This window comes from Plectropomus leopardus, chromosome 16 (assembly GCF_026936395.1).
Source record: "Plectropomus leopardus strain MGB_pleo_1.0 chromosome 16, ASM2693639v1, whole genome shotgun sequence".
NCBI classification, from domain to species: Eukaryota; Metazoa; Chordata; class Actinopteri; order Perciformes; family Serranidae; genus Plectropomus; species Plectropomus leopardus.
In genome coordinates this window covers 2,765,657-2,782,500 of record NC_142191.1, presented here as the reverse complement: position 1 = coordinate 2,782,500, position 16,844 = coordinate 2,765,657, and the positions used below count along the sequence as shown (strand labels likewise).

Below are 16,844 nucleotides of genomic sequence, written 5' to 3'. Positions count from 1 at the left end.
CCTCGCTTTTCTCGTACTTTTCTAGCTTTTTAAAAATAATTTTCCTAACTTACTTATTTCTTGTATATATATATATAATTTTTAAAAAACAACAAAGAAATTACCTTTGTAAAAGAAAATCTAATAATTTCTTGAATTTTGTGAAATATTCTTAACAACTTGTTCATTGTCTTGTTTTTTCATGTTTTTGAAAGGCATTGCACACATGCACACTCACGCTCGGATTCAAAGGTTTGAATACTTGTGAAAGGCATTTGACACTAACACAAGAAAAGCGATGTCGCTCCAGGTTTCAAAGGGTTAACCTCAGTCATTTTAATGCCATATTTGAGTTAAACAGAACAACTGCGGATTTAAAATACATAAATAAAAAAAAAAACGTCCCAAATGTTATTCAAGGCGTTACATCTCACATTCTTCCTTGTCTTTGGGTACAGATGTCATCTTTCCCCGAGCACATGCCAGCAGAGTGCATGGATTATCAAAGTGGAACAGTCGGTATTAAATCCTGTGCCAAGCCATTTTAAAAAGTTGTGAGGTTGCTGTGAGATCCCACACTCTTCCTGGTGTTTAATTAACTTTTTTTTCCAGCACAACGGTTCTGGGAGCAAAACTATTATAAAAGTAAAAACTATTATTGACACTGTTAAGTTACTTTATATCAGACTTAGTAAGTTCCTGCTTTTCCTGTTTATTTGGTTTTTTATGAAACACTATCAGTGAAATGCTTCTGCATCTTTCTCTTTTGCCACATTGTACAAGTTATTTCTCTCATTTTAACTGTTTTTTCCTTGTACTTCTGATTCAAATGGATCTCCCAACATTTTTGGGAAATGTTCTTATTAAGTTTGCATGAGAAGATAAATATTACATTTAGTGCTTACAGCAGAAGTCCTGAGCTTCATACACTTTTGTAACTCCAACTAAAACCCTGCTGACTCAGGGGGGTGGTGATCAAGAATAACACGTGTCTACAGAAAATCGAAGAATATACTGTTTTATTTCCCCCAAGTTTTATCATTATTTATAAGTACAACTGAAAATCAGACAGTGCCACAACAGTTTACACCTTATGCAACTCACAAGCTCTTTCAAAAAGCTAACAAGCAAACTAACAAGGAATAACACAAGAAAAAAACACAGCAAGCAAACAACAAAAGCAAAATTAGCAATAGCACCTACAAAAACAAACAACTCTTTAGAATATACTGTATAAGGAATACACTACAATACACTTTCATATCCAAAGATAAAAATACTAACATACTAAATATTTTATATAGATAGATAGATATAGATATAGATATAGATATACTGTAAACATAAAATATTATATACATAAAACAGTGCAAATTAGTTTAATTTTTGAGTATACAGTGAAGGGGAGTTGGAGGATGAGATTTCTTTTTTTTATCAACAAGCTCTATTTTGACGCCGTTTTATGCTCTACCTTATTATACTAAAAGTACAAAAACAATTCCCATTGTGAATCACTTTATTTTATTGTGAATTAGAAAATGGTTGGGGGGGGGGGTGCACCTGGCACTCTATCAGGGGTGTAAGTTGAGTATCACTATTTTTGATCTTTGTCTCTCACATCTACATGCATCCACACCCAAACTACTTGTGCACACACTTAAAAATCTGTCAGCGGCTGCTTGTTGAAGTTTGAATGAATATATTTGCCGCCAGCCTGTGATATGTGCGTGAATTTATGCTTGCATGAGAGAGAAAGAGGCGGCGTCTTTGAGAGGACGTTCACAGGTCTGTGTATGCATTACTGTACGTGTGTGCACAGAATGCAGCGTGTGTCTGCTGGATTTAATTAAATATGTATCGCACAGACGCAGCTCTTTGATGTTCCTCAGCAGTAATGTGTTCGGTTTCATTGCTCGGCTGAGCTGTTAGCAGACTCCAGTAATGTTTCTCCTCTGTGAGCCGCCGCGCACTACGAAGAAACCTGTTGCTCTTAACAGCAATGAGTGCGGGATAATTGTATGGATCTGTGTGTGCGTGCGTGGTAACATGTGTGTGAGCATGATGAGGGAGGGCTGCGACGTACAGTACACTTTAAATAATTTCTCTATTGGTTAGTGATTACGTCTTAACTTTCATCTTCTATAAAGAGACTAAATCGAATGCTTAATTTGGTTTGTGCTCATTAGGAAGTGAACCCAAATGGGACCCCGGGCTAATTTAGGAGACGTAAAGCTGCGAGCGTCAGCCATTACATAACGCCTACATTGATTCGGTATTACAGCCTTAAAGTCATAATAGCCTTTGACTGTGAGAAATACAGCGGTATTGAAATGGATTAAAAAGGAAGCTCAAAATGAAATCTGCGCAGGGCAAGTGCAAGGTCCAATTTCAGCTGCTTGTTTGTTGGACTTCACACGTTGTGCATGAAGCCAGTCGCTCTCCCCGTTGAACGTATCGTCTTACTTATTGATTGTATTGCTGCAATTAGTGGGGTCAACTGAGGTTTATTCAGAAAGCCCCCAAGGTCCCAAACAACAGCACAAAACACAAGCCGATCAATCAGCGGCCGTTCCCAATATGGATGATACTTAATTACAACAGGAGTCTGCTAGAACAGTATGTTTAAGTTATTGAACTCATTGGGATTTTGCATTGGAGGAAAACTGTGAAAAGCTTGGATCACGTGATTATAACAAACCATTACTAAACTGCGTCTTAACGTCTAACCTTCTGCGACCCGTCGTCCTTACACGAGGACTTTACATTTCTGGTCTCCTGCACCTCAGACATCAATCTGCATAGTTCAGACCTGTTGTCCTCATTTGTGGATACTTGTGTGTGCCATCTAGTGGCAGTAATAATATAGATAAAAATGATAATAATTTAAAAAATAAAATAATAATAATAATAATAATAATAATAATAATAATAATTATACATTTTACGTAGTAGGTGCCTTTCAGAACAACCGAGGTCACCGTACAGAGCACGGAAATAAACAAAATACGAATAATTTAAAACATACTAAAACAGGATACATAAGAACAGTTGAGCTGCATTAACCCTTTGAAACCTGATAATATTTGCTTGATTAATTTCAAAAACATTGTAAGAAGGCAGTGATCATCAAAAGAGTAAATGACCTAAAATTAGCATGAAAAATTAAGCGAGACCTCAGACATTCAGAGTTTGGCTTTCACTGGTATGTTGATCAAAGAGTTTTTGGGGTTTTTTGTGGTCTCCACAAATGAGGTGCATCACCAAAATGTATTCTTAATTATTAATAATTATTATTATTATAATTCTTACAGAAATGTCCAAAAGTCAAAAGTTTTTGATTCCAAATCACAGCATGGATTTTTCCGTGGTGTCCCTCAAGGTCTTGCTATCTTAAGGAGTTATTTTTTAAGGATTTTGGACCATTTTTATAAAATCTTGAGTGGTGTGAATGCTTACATTCTGCATCAAATCTGTGTTACAAACTGTATCAACCCCAAAAACTGGGCCAAAAAACAACAACGGCCATCATATACTTCCATCATAATGTTCTAAGTTCCTGTATAATGTAAACTCTTAATATTTGAATAGGCACCCAACCAAAATGAAATGTTTGCAGATTTATGACTAGAAAAACTTGGAACAGTGGTGAGCTGCCTCTTAAATTAATCCTCAGATTCCAACTTTCAGATGACCTATACCACTCCCCCCCAAAAAGAGACAAAATGGGTCTATGATGGGTCTTAAGGGTTAATTCCAACTTAGAGCACATGTGATGAAGTTCAAATAAGCCTCATAAAAACATGTATACCAGTGACTTTATAACAGATCTCAAGAGGACGTCACGCTCAGCAATTCACAATAAAGACAGAGATGTCAGAGGAGATCTGTGGTGCTCACAGCAGCCGAGCAGCAAATATTAAACAGAAAAATGTATAAGAAGATAGAAGAGTGAAGAAAACAGACTAAATAAACAAAGAGAGCATTTGGCAACACTTAAAGTCCGGCAGTGAGCGCAGAATCTGACACCAGCACAGATGTCTGGCTGTTTGCTCCTCTGTTAAATTGGCTTGTTGCAGCGTTCTCATCTAATCATATTATCTTGGACTCACGCCAAGTGGCAACACTTTTAAAATTTGGTTTAATAATTTAAAATGAGCCAACCATTCACTGGTTCTGACCTCTCAAATGTGACTGTAGTTTATTTTAGTCATTTTTGACAGTAAACTGGATATTTTTTTTCAGTTTTGATGATTGTTCTGACACAACAGGCGATTATTATCAGGATGGGTCATATGATGTGCATTTTTCACTATTTTCTGGCATTTAAACAAACAATTATGGAGTAATTGAGAAAAAAAAGTTGCAGAAAGTAACCGAGAATTAAAATAATCACTAATTGCATCCAAAGATCTAGGTTTTTTTCAGCATTTGCGGTGGAGACGTGACGGAGGCCTCTGAAAATGTCCATGCCAGTTTTTCCTTCGCCAAAATGTAATCTAATTTCAGAGCATTAATTTACCCTTTACAATCTAAACAAATTGACTTTCTTTCAAAAACAAGGTTGAAGAAGGCAATGAGCAACAAAACAAAACCAAAACGTAGCAAGTTATTAGTTAAAAGCACCAGAAATGTGCCTGAAAATTAGTAATAAATAAATAAAAAATTAAGAAAAAAAAGTTAAGAGAAACACAGAAATGACCTTGAAAGGTGCATAAAAAAGTCTGATATTTTTAACTCAACATTAAATATATAATTATTATAATTATAAGTCTTTTCATAGCTTTGTCTTTTTCCCTAGACATTTTTCCCTATCTTTTTAAAAATAATTTTCTAAATGTACTTATTTCTAGCAGTTTGTGAAACATTTATCACCAACTTGCTCTTGGCTCTTGCGTATTTTTTTTTTTTTTTTAATTTTCTCAGAGGTCAGAGGTTAAAGTGTTTGTAAAAGATGTCTGACAGCAGCACAAGAAAAGTCATGTCACGCATTTCAAAGAATAAGAATTTATTTTCATCCCGTTTTCTGAAAGTACATTTGGTAAGAAAATACCTGATTTACTGGTTGCTGGTTTAACTGGTGATGTTGCTTCATGAATCAGCGCTCTGATGGTCCCTGAGGAGGAATAATGTTTCCTCAGTTTTGTTTAGAGGGCCGTTCTCTGCCAATGTCTTGTGATCCTCAGTGAAATGGAGCCCTTTCCATTTCTGTCCTGTCCTGACTTCCTCCTCCTCCTCCTCCTCATCTTCCCCCCGCGCTCTCATCTTCTCTCTGCCTCTTCTTTGGTCACGGCTTTCAGCGCAGCTCGCCACCACATCCACGTGAATTCCTCACTTCCTCTTTGAAGGGAGAACCACAAACGGTAACACAAACCATAACTCCGGGCTGTAATCGCAGCTCCAATTTCACCTGAGGATGGCATGCACAGAAATGTCCTTCCATCTTTTCTCCACTCACCTCACATGTGTCTCACCACATGACCCCCCCCTCAGCTATTCTGTGTGTTTATCGTGTACACGCGTGTGTGTGTGTGAGTGTGTTTGTCACAGGGCTTCCCTGATGACCTTGTACACTGCGGCAGGGGGGTGATTAAGGATCAGGGCCAAAGACCATTTCCTTTTCCATGGGAAGATGAATGACCCTGTTTGAAAGTGGCTGCCTATGGCCTCGGGGCAATTAGAGTTTGCTGTGAGCCAGCAACCCTCACGGCTCTGTGTACAAAACCAGGTCCTTGAGAGAAAGAGAAATACTCGGCACATAACCCATTCTGCTGAAGCCGACACACCGCCCTGATGGTGAACAAATTAAATGCATTTTCTTTTTCTTTTTTTTCATCCCTCCCTCCCCTCCCTCTCTTCCCAGCTGTTTTCCCTCCCGCTCACCTCTTTTCATTCGCCCATAAACCTGGAAAGACCTGGAAAAATGTGCTGACTACAGGAGGCGGCTAAGAAAGGCCCACCGAGGGTGCTCATTTGAAATATCAATATTTGATCTAGGAAATCATTTAGCATGTGGCTTCGGCCCTACAGGTTGATTCTGGAGCTCATTTCGTTGTAATTTATCCACTGTATTAAAGGGGAGGGTTAACTGCGGGGCCGCCAGCCTCTCTGCTCTGCTTCTGTTTGCTCGCATCAATATTGTTCATAATGAAGATCAAACAGCGCTTTTAAATGTTTTATGAGAACACTCAAAGGGATAAATGTTGGCAATGTGCATTTCTGCAAACCACAAATACGTTACACAAGACAGATCATTTTATAAGATATTATTAAGATATTACTTAAGTGACACAGAGAAACTCTATATTTTAATGACACTGTGATTAATGTGTGGTTAAAGTTAGGCACAAAATCCTCTTGGTAATGTTTGGGAAAAGGTCGTGTTTTGGTTCTTAAAATACCTGGTTTGAGGGGTACAGTCCTCGCTGGAAACACAGCGATGTTTCAGTAAAACAGCTGCTTTTTGCGTCTCCATTCCCGCTGGGAGCACAGAGACACAGCTGGTTGCTAAAAAGCCATTTGAAAAACAGTTGCTGATAATCATCTGCATTTGGGGGCTGAAAAGCTGCTGGAAAAACAGCTGGAAGTCCCCTAAAAAACAACCTCGTTTGCCTGAAAGGCTCCTGGAACTGGAAATGCAGCACCACTTGTCTCTAATACATTCATGTATTATTATTATTATTATTATTATTATTATTACTCACGTCAGGGGGTAAAGGTTAGGGTTGAGTGGGTAGAGGAAAATGGGCTTATTTGTGTAATGAACTGCCATCTGTCTATTTCTGTCAAATCAAATAAAACACCAAAAAAACCAACAATAATACGCTTATAAACAACAACGAAAGCAGTGTGTTGTTTGTTGTTCAGTGGTCTGTAGTGGTTTTAGTGCCGTCCTTCATCCCCTCCACCCCCAAACTGAACTGTCAGCTCATTAACTGCGTCACTTTAGAGAAGCTGACATGATTCGTACGAAACTTGCAATGAAACAGCGAAAAGTACAAAGCCAACGTTTTCCTCTGGCGCCGGGCTGATCAGATTTAGTGTGTTATTTTTAACATGTGTTTGTGCTGCTGTTTCCATCCTCTTCATTCTCCCCCTCTTTTTTGTCTGTGATAAAGCATCTTATCTGTCACAGAGCGGGGAGCATGAGCAAAAAGAGTTGTGGCAGCCTATTGATAGGGATATGGCCTACTGCCATTGATTCCCCTTGTAATACAAGCCTCTCCCTTGTCGGCCTGTCAAAGCCCAGATCGGACACGATAACGCGCACATCAGACAGCCGTCAATAGAAAGGCGAAGCTTCCGCCATGGAGATGACTATCTCATTCTGATACGAGGGCCGGCGCAGCAGAGGAATGGGAGCCAGTGAGACGGCGAGAAAGAGGAGACGGTAGTCTGACCTCCGATTTCTGTCGCTTTTGGGGGCCCATTTCCCCACCTGAAGAACAGCCCGCGGTGTGCATCCCCACCTAACACGTGTGAAAATACATGTGTCCGTGGTGACCAAGGAGCACCTCGGGGAAGACGAAGTTGCTTTGAATCGTGTGTCTTTGATTCGCCCTTGCTTCGGCGTCACCACTTTGATCTCTTGAACATGCAACCACATTGGATATCCATGGCAACTGGCTGCCAGGATGAGGCGCTGGAGGAAAATTGATTTGTTTGGGGTTTATTCCCATCAGTGCAAAAAGGAAAAAAAATCAGCTGCAGCCACTGGGCACCCTGGCATTGTAAATAAACCAAATTGGGTTTGATAGCAGAGTTGTAATGTGGATCTATAATGTTGTGTCTCTTCCCTTATTCTCAAAGGGCTCAGTGTTTCCTTCACCCTCCGGGCACCGAAACACGTGAAGGTCATTTGTTCCGAATGATGTGTGCAGGAGCGGCCTCCCACGCCCTCCCTGATGGTGTGACTCACTGTACTGTACTTAAGCATGTGTGCTCAAATCCTTCGCCTCTCTAAGACACACAGCGCCGTTCACGCTCATATTTCATGTCGTGTTTGTAACCCGAGGGCGGCGGCTGCGTTTTAGCCTTTACGCTGCTTTTACTGACCCGGAGGGAAACTACAGACAGTCCAGTGCATCTTTCCTCTCCCCCTGCCGAGCACGAGCCGCCGCTTTGATGTGACCGATCAAATCACCGTCACGCTCAGCAGAATATTCAGCTGCAGCCGCAGATGCAGCAGCTGCTCCTGTTACCATCCATGTACTTTTTGTTTCGAGTTCAGACATTCTCCCTTTGATTAGTATTAGACGATCGCTGCAGGCCGGGAATACTCAACCTACTTTGCTCGGGGGCCACTTTTGAGAAATGACAGGAGGCCGGGAGCCAGACACAGCAGCCGCATGTCTCGAGGATTTATGACATGTCTACGATTTAAGGAGGTTTCTTGTACTTTGAGATGTTTCTAGGATTTTAAGATGTTTTCTGGATTTTTGGACATTTCTCAGATTTTGATTTAATTTTCAGACATTTCTAGGATTTCAGGATGTTTCTCAGATTTCAGGATGTTTGCAGGATTTTTGGACATTTCTCTCATTTTAGGACATTACTAGGATTTTAGGATGTTTACCTGATTATAAGACATTTCTTGCATTTCAGGAAATTTCTAGGATTTTAAGATTTTCTCTGATTTTAGGACGTTACTAGAATTTACTAGGACTAGGATATTTCTAGATGTAACATTTGTAGAATTGTAGGACATTTCTCGAATCTCTGTACATTTCTAGGATTTCAGGAAATTTCAAGGATTTTAGGACATTAGGGCCTTAACTAGGATCTGTGTCGGTGGCCCGGGGGATAACACACACTCTATATACCAAAATTAAAAAAATAATTCCCAGTGTGAATCACTTTATTTTTATTGTGAATTAGAAAATGGTTGGGGGGCCACCCAGCACCCTATCAAGGGCCAGGTTTGGCCCGCAGGCCGTAAGTTGAATATCATTGCAGTAAGCACACAGTTGGAACAACCTGGAGAAAAATAAGCTCACAATATGTCATTTTTCTAAAGTTGGAAGTGAAGCACAGTGTTGCACTAAAGTTTACGCCACCTAATATCTTGTTTAAATTTCACAGTAGAGTCTGCAGGGGTTCAGCCACATTTATTATTAGGCACAGGTGTGAAGAGAGCGTGTGAGTGCACTCTTGCTCCCGCTGGCACAGAACAAGATAAAAAGCCTCGGTATTTAAGCACATTGTTGAAAATAATGAACAAACATTACTAACTAAAGTTTTGTGCTTTAGGTTTGATGCAGGAGGACTGTGAGAGAAAACTTTAGAAGTGTGAACCGTGTGGCTCGGCTGTGGTGTTGAATGGTAGATTTTTTTGTGGCTGTGGAAGAATCTGTCAGACGCCGGTTGCATTTATCTGCTTGATGTAGCAGAGCGTGGCGGCCTGCAGTGCAGCTGCTGCTGCTTCTAATATGGCGAGAAGGGAGCGGGGTGAGATGTTGTTGTTGTTTTGTCACTGATTATAGAGACATCTCCTGCTCACATGGCCACAGTGTTTGGAATACGTTTACATTAAAGGATCAGTTACAACAATAATAATAAACTTTTTATATATATATATATGTGTGTGTGTGTGTGTGTGTGTGTGTGTGTGTGTATATATGTATATATATATGAAAGAACGTATAGAAAAGTAAAAAAGGTCCCATTTAAACCTTAGGGCCCGTGTGTAATATTACACACACTGGTTTAACTGCACACAAAATGCACTTTTCAAAGTGAAGCTTGAAAAAATATTTTAACCCTTTAAATCCCAGGATAGTATCACGATGCCACTATGTTTTTAGATGAAAAAAAAGAATAATTTTGAATATACTACATGCTCAGTAGTTTTTTTTTCTTTTATTTTGATGATCACGGCCTTGGATATGTCAATAATTTAACATTGATTGTGACAGTTGCTGGAAATAGCATGTATGCCAAATATGAAAAAAAAGCAAAAAATAATAATAATAACGTCATCAGGTGGAAAGTAGTAAAAATGTCAAATTCCAAGTCAAAAGCCCAGAATGACACCCAGAAATAATACAAGTCATGTTTTTCTGCTTTGATGGCTGTGGGATCAAAAATGTCAGTTTGAATGGGTTTCAATGGAGCATTTTTTGACCTGAACAGTCTGAATGTAACTATTTAGTTTCCACAGTGTATTTTAGACTTATTGTAGGAGCTGAGCTGGAAATTCACTGATTACACTCAAATACACAATCTTGCCAAAATGTATGCCATATGCATGAACACAGCCAAAATTTTCAAAGATTGATGAATGAAAAGCCCGTAAAATGTGCCAAACACTCCCTAAGGGTTAGAAAAGACTTTAAAATATGTGAAGTGGTCCTTTAAAAATGAAACAGAGCTTCCACAGACCATAATTCACCTCACAGATATTGGCTAAGCTTTCATCCCACCATTTATACTGTAATATGAAATATATAATCTCTGCTGGACAGACATAGTGCTCTTTTTTCCCCCTGTGGTAAAAAGTTTTTAATAAAAGAAGTGTTGGTTTCCCAAGCGTCAAGTTTATTGTTAATCAATCTTGCAGCCTCTTTGTTCACTCTGAGGTCAGGCCTGACTGGTGATGTAGCATGCACTCCATTCAGCCGCTGAGGTAATTGCAGCTTCGCCTGTTAATGGTCTCTGCATTGCTGCTGGCTGATTCGCAGTCCAGAATTCCTGATTAAACACCGGAGAAGAAGCTTTGTCGAGACAGAGGCGGCCCTGGCGTCTTTGCACCTTCTCCGTTTCGCTTGTGTCAGTTGTGAAACTAACAGCTGTGTGTTTTGAGACCCGTCTCCCAAGGAGGCTGTCTATCTTTATCGATCGCCGGCGTGATCCTTTCAGTTGATGTGCTGAAGTGGTCAGAGGTAAATGCTGTTTTAATGAAGTCTGGCTATTGATTTGGCTGTGGTGTTTGTTTGTGGAGTTAGGAATTTGAGCGTCACTTGAAGGCAGGGTAATCAGGATAATCAGGCATGATGCACATAGCCTGTGAGTTTTTATGTACCGAAATCATCGCGTATTATACGCTTGCTTCACACACAGGAAGTGGAAGGCATGTGCATGCATATTAAAGCTGCCCACACACAACAAACCAGCCTGTAAATCCCACCACCCAGAGTCTCTAAAATATGACGATGAGGACTTTTGTGGGAATAATTACACTAAAAAAAAATCACTTTGCTGCCAAAATATATCCCACTCTATGTTATGGAGATTTAGACAGAGAATTGGATTTCTCCGGCTGTGAAATCAGTTTTTGTTGTCCCGCTGGCCAACCGCATCATTCTGCTATACCCGGCTGTAGGCTCCCATCGCTGCACACACATGCGGCTGATGCTTTTTCCGCTCCACGAGCTCCGTTTGCATTAACAGCATCTATGCTATACGTTATCATGGACGTCTCTGGTCGACTTGGAGAAGACCGTGAGCCGCGCGCCACTCCATTGGTTCTGCATTAGCCCACATGCAGAAAAATGGCCCCTTTCATCAGGAGCACTTGGGTCTGAACTATTGTGACAGAGATACATCATATGTTTATGAGAATGAATCGGTTGCGCTCATCGAGTGGAGCTCCAAATGTCAAACATCACACTTCAAAAGCCCTCTTCAGTTTCTCCGAGTGGAATCAAAGTAGCTCAGATTGGAGGTTTTCTTACTGAGAATCATAGAAGATTTTCAATCAAATGCAAAGTGAGCACATTGACTGGAGAGTGTCCTTCTATCATTTAAATGCAACCTTTACAAAACATGAGCTGAGGCAGTCAGTCCTCCTCTTTAATATGAAAAGGCTCAGAGATGAAGCTCTTAATGATTTTTTCATTGCTGGAGTTGTGCAGTGCTGTGCAGAGCTTTGGCGTCCGAGTGCCGACAAGTCAGGAGAGCAACGAGACTAGAAAGCCTTCACCTCTGAGCTAAAAGCCATTTGACTGTTATTACTAAGGATGCACCGAATGTGAAATTCTGGGCCAATATCAATGCTGGTGTTTTTTTTTTGTTTTTTTTTTTTTTTCATTTTGTTTTGGGGGATATTTATTTCCATTTTGTGAAACAAAGGGAAAACAAAGCAAGCTTCATCATAAAAGAATAACAGCTGTTTTGAAGTCAATCAGCCCGTCATTTGAATGAGGCCACATTCAATCATACAAAGTTATGTAACAACCTTTAATATAACCTTTTCTCACATGAAAAACTTTTTAAAAACTACCTCTACTTCTATTTCTCCATATATAACATATAGTTCCCTCTTGAATAACTAGTTAATATTGCTGTTAAAACATCAAGTTTCTCCTAATTTCTAAATTAAACTAAATTTGGCAAGATCACATTAAAGGCCCATTTTGATGACGTCATAATTCCTTTTCTCAAAACTCAGTTTTACTGAATAGAGCTTGAACACATCATAATGTAACTCAATGCAGCCTCCGTTAGCTCCCAGTTTTGGCTAACAGCTAACGTTTATTAGCTGTCCCCCGTCCCACTCCATGTATCCTTGTTAGCTGTTAGTTCCACCTAACAGCTAACTAAAACTAGCTCTCTTCCCACTGACTTAATGCGACTTCTGTTAGCTGTCAGTTAAGGCTGTCAGCGAGCGTTTGCTAGGTCTCCCCCTCCCAACTCAAGGCAACCTCAGTTAGCTGTTAGTTCTGGCTGCATACAACTAGCAACTAATGGCAAATGTTCACTAGCTCTCTTCCTGCTGACTCACTGCAACCACATTTAGCTGTTAGTTCTGGCTAACAGCCAGTGTTTACCAGCTCTTCCCCTTCCATCTTAATAAGCCTTTGTTAGCTGTTAGTTCCGGCTAACACCTGCTCTTTACAGTTAACGCTAACTAGCTCTCTTCCTGCCAATTTCAGCACAGATTTGTTGTTCACAATGTAGCATTATCAGTTATCAGATGAAAAAATAGCATGCGTCCCCCGATGCGTTGAAGGTGAGTTTACTCTCCTTTTGTCCTGCAGGTGTCCCAGGTTGTTCCAAACATCTTCTATTGTCCCCAGGAGGACGTAACGGTGTTAGTCTGGAGCCCTGATTTTTAGTCTGCGCAAAATGAATTTGACACAAGAGAAAACATCGGCCAGTGCAGTTGGTGAATGTCATCGTATTTGCAGATAGGCTGAAACATTTGTGCATCCTTATATTATGAACCTGCCATACACGTCAGTCCATGTAGAAATGTGACGAAAGCTCTTTTCAAATCCTTGCACAGTATTTGGCACCTTTACTCACCTTTCCTTCTTAACTTAAAGGTATCACTGCTGCTGAACAGTGGTGAGTTTAAAAATATCAAGTCATCGCTTTTACCTCTGTGGCTTAATTGGTCACCAGTCTAATATTAATCATGTGGATCCCTTAATACACTGGTAATTTAGCTGATTTTTAAATGATTTTTGGACCTTTTTAGAGGCAGTGGAGAGACAGCAGGAAATGAGGAAGAGAAAGAAGCTACACGGCTCCCGGGCTGGTCGTGAACTGGGGACGCTGCGCTTTATAAGTTAACTCCTGAGCTGCAGAGGTGCCCCAACATCAGCCTTTTATGCAATTAATATGAAATTGCATCCATTTTAAAATGATTTCAAAGGAGCATGTCTGGAACACCGAATTTCTAAAAGGGTTTTTGAGCTCAGGTGATGGGGCTGTGGGGGAACTTCAGACAAAAAACCACTGCCTTAATAAATGTTCCTGTCATTTTTTGATAAAGTATAAAACTCTGCAGCCTGTTTTTAGCCTTTGATTCACAGCTAAAGCAGAAAAGTATTCAGTTGTGTCTCATTAAAATCCTTTCTGCTACATTAATACTGTAAGCATTGGAGGAGACTGATGGTTCGATGATTACAGCAGTTTTCTCAGGATTTTTTTTTTTTAAAAATTCCTCTTTCACCCCGCACCTCAGGGGGGATACAGTATATAAAATAAATGAAAGCTAATTTTTACAGACTGATGTGACACGAAAAGGATCCCTACAACTTAAATATCTCATTAGAGTGTTTCATGGTTTATTCATTGGATTTTATTTTCTTTATGCATGAGGAATGATAGACATTACAAATTTATAACAGGGCTCTTAAGAGGACAGAGATGAAGACAAGATGTCTTAATATAATATGTCTTAATTTAATATTAATATGTAACTGTGCTGCTGCAGCCTTTACATGCACTTCAGTAGGTGAAGGTATACTTTCAGGATATTCCTAAAAAATAATGGAAGGACTCATTCAAAAATGATCCCTCTACCTCCCCTGACCCACTCTCAGTGTGTGGTTGTGTACTTATCTGCTGAGAATCTGCCCTCTGCCTGTATTTTCCTATTTTCGTCGTTCAGGACATTTATTGGTGTGTAACCCAACAGCATGCAGTTAAAGTCTGGGCTTTAAAGAGAAGATGGCGACTGAGTGCCGGAAAATAAGTAGCATGGAATCCTCCAAAGTAGGAGAAAAAATGCAAATATATTTTGGCAAAAAAGAGTCTACAGATGGCTTTTAATTTCACTTTAGCTGGCGAGTGTTAACGGCAGTTTCTGACATTTCCTTCACAGTATAAAATTCCAAACTGTGGAATTGAAATACCACCAATTTTGCAACACTATCAGTGTAAGATCCTTATGCCAAAAGTCACTTTTCGCAGCCACATGATGCACTGTTGGACATCGTTAGCTGATAAAGGTGTTATGATACGCCGCTCTCACCAGGGCGGCATGATTTGGGGACAGTGAACGTCACTTGGGAACTTGGACGCACGGAACCTGTCGCATTTACATGACAGTGCATGGTTGAACAGCTGCCAGTAACGATGAAATATAAGGAGCACGAAGGCCCGTATAAGGCGGGTAAGAGGGGTCCAAAAAACCTGGACTTTAATGCCAGAGTCGAATGTTTGCTTCCTGTCTGAATGTTACGTTTAATTCTACATTTTGCCATGTGACATCTTCTCCCAAATCTAACCATCTGTGGCAGCATGTGTGTTAACGTCCCGACGCGTTGACATCACAGTAGTGACATCACGTAACGTAAACAGTAGACACAGAAGGATACTTAAAGTGTCATATGTAGACACGGAAGTTCACTGCGAAGCGGCAACATGTGATGACTTTAGATGAGAACGTGTTGTGCATTTCGATCAAGACATGAGGACATTATGTCAAAGTTAGTTAATAAATGTCTGCAAGTCTGAAAATGGACTCAGTAGACAGGCACAGAGGCTGTGGATGCTCATGCTTTGCTAACAAGCTGTTCCAAAAATACTTCTTTAACTGAAAAACATAGCTTCCTAAAATCATAACACAAGAGCATCTTTTCAGCTAAATTTTGAATTTAATTCATGTAGATTGGTGTGTGAGCCTCCGCTAAGCTGCTGCATCCTCGGCAGTGAAAATATTTGCTCGGTGCTGAGCTGCTGTCGGCGTCAGCTGCAGAGAAATGCTGCATGAATGGACAAGAGAGAGGCAGTGTTTTCAGTCGATGCTGGGTTATGGCGAGATGGTCTCGGGGCTGAAATTGCTGGAACAGACTTTGAAGTGGCTGGGCTTTTTCATCTCCCTCTCTCTCTGTCTGTCCCTGCCTCCCACATCTGCCGCTATCATAATAACAAGCAATAACCCTCTTTCAGCAATAACCAAGACTTTTACGCCTGTAATGTGGCTTCAATAAATAGTCATGTTTACCAAGGGGCCATATTTTACAGCAATTTAGTTTAGAGCCTCCCCTCTTGCTTTGCCTCGTGCCGGAGTACAGTACATAATGTGGTGCATTATGCATACCGCCACCAACACGCATTAGCACATTATCAAATGTAGTGATACAGAAAATAGCTCAGTCCATCACGTATAATCACACCACGCATTAGGAGAAAAATCTCTGTGTGAGGTTACATACGTGTTGAACATCAGAGTGTATGCATGGAGGCAGACAGCTTCTCTCCGGGCCCCGCAGAAAGCAGCCGAAGCACAAGCATGGGGGCGCGTTTCATTAGTCTGTCAAACTCAATGATATTTAGAGCCCCACACCCTCGGCCAGGACTGGAAAACTCAATCAGCACTCTGATTTCATAACCCTGCTCGGTGACAGGGCTTATTTTATCGCCCCGCTGATTCATTCTAATAAACGCCGGCTGCCCGGCGCACCACCGCTGAAATACAACCTCCCCCCCGCTCTGTCCTCCATGGGTCGACCCGAAAGAAGGGGCGGGGGACGGGATAAATCAGAATTGTGGGAACTGGAGGGTGCAGATAATCCATCCCCGGTTCGGGTGTAGCTAGCGAGTCTGCCGCCCCGTCCCCTCCCTCCTTCTGCACCCTTTAGCACAAATCAGGCGCCGGGACAGTGTTGATCTGTGAGGGCTTGGTGGGGCCATTGATTGTGGACGACAGAGGAGGAGAGGGGCGATAAATAATCGGAGGCAGAGTGCGGAGGGTGAAGGAAAACAATTATCTGCGGAGGTGGAAAGCACATAAAGTGAAGAATGATAAACACTGTGAAATATGATTGACTCCAAGTGATATATGGAAGCCGAAGGACAGGCGGAGAGGTCTGTGTGTGCAGAGATATCCTTGAATGGAATGGCTGCGTGCTAGTTGAGGACTCACTGCACTCAACCGCGGCGCGTGTTGTAGGAGACATAAGCAGCCGCTTAGGGCGCCATCCAGAGGAGGGCGCTAAAATTGCACCCTGGTTGTCATCACAGTTTGAGCGATGTGCGATCTTAACATCTGAGGACCTTTTTCTGTCCATCCACAGCAGTGATCCCCAAGCGGTGGATCACCGGTCCATTCTGAACGGACCGCAAGGGACTTCTGAGCATGTCAAGTTTTTAAAAATCTTGAAGTACACTGAATTTCTGCCAAAAAGCTTTTATAT

At 40.9% G+C, this 16,844-nt stretch overlaps 1 protein-coding gene across 10 annotated transcripts in view; it reads left to right on the top strand.

Annotated features, from left to right (window-relative positions):
- Window positions 1-16,844, top strand: part of nrxn3b (neurexin 3b) — a 407,716-nt gene that overhangs the window by 373,624 nt on the left and 17,248 nt on the right. The window lies entirely within an intron of this gene.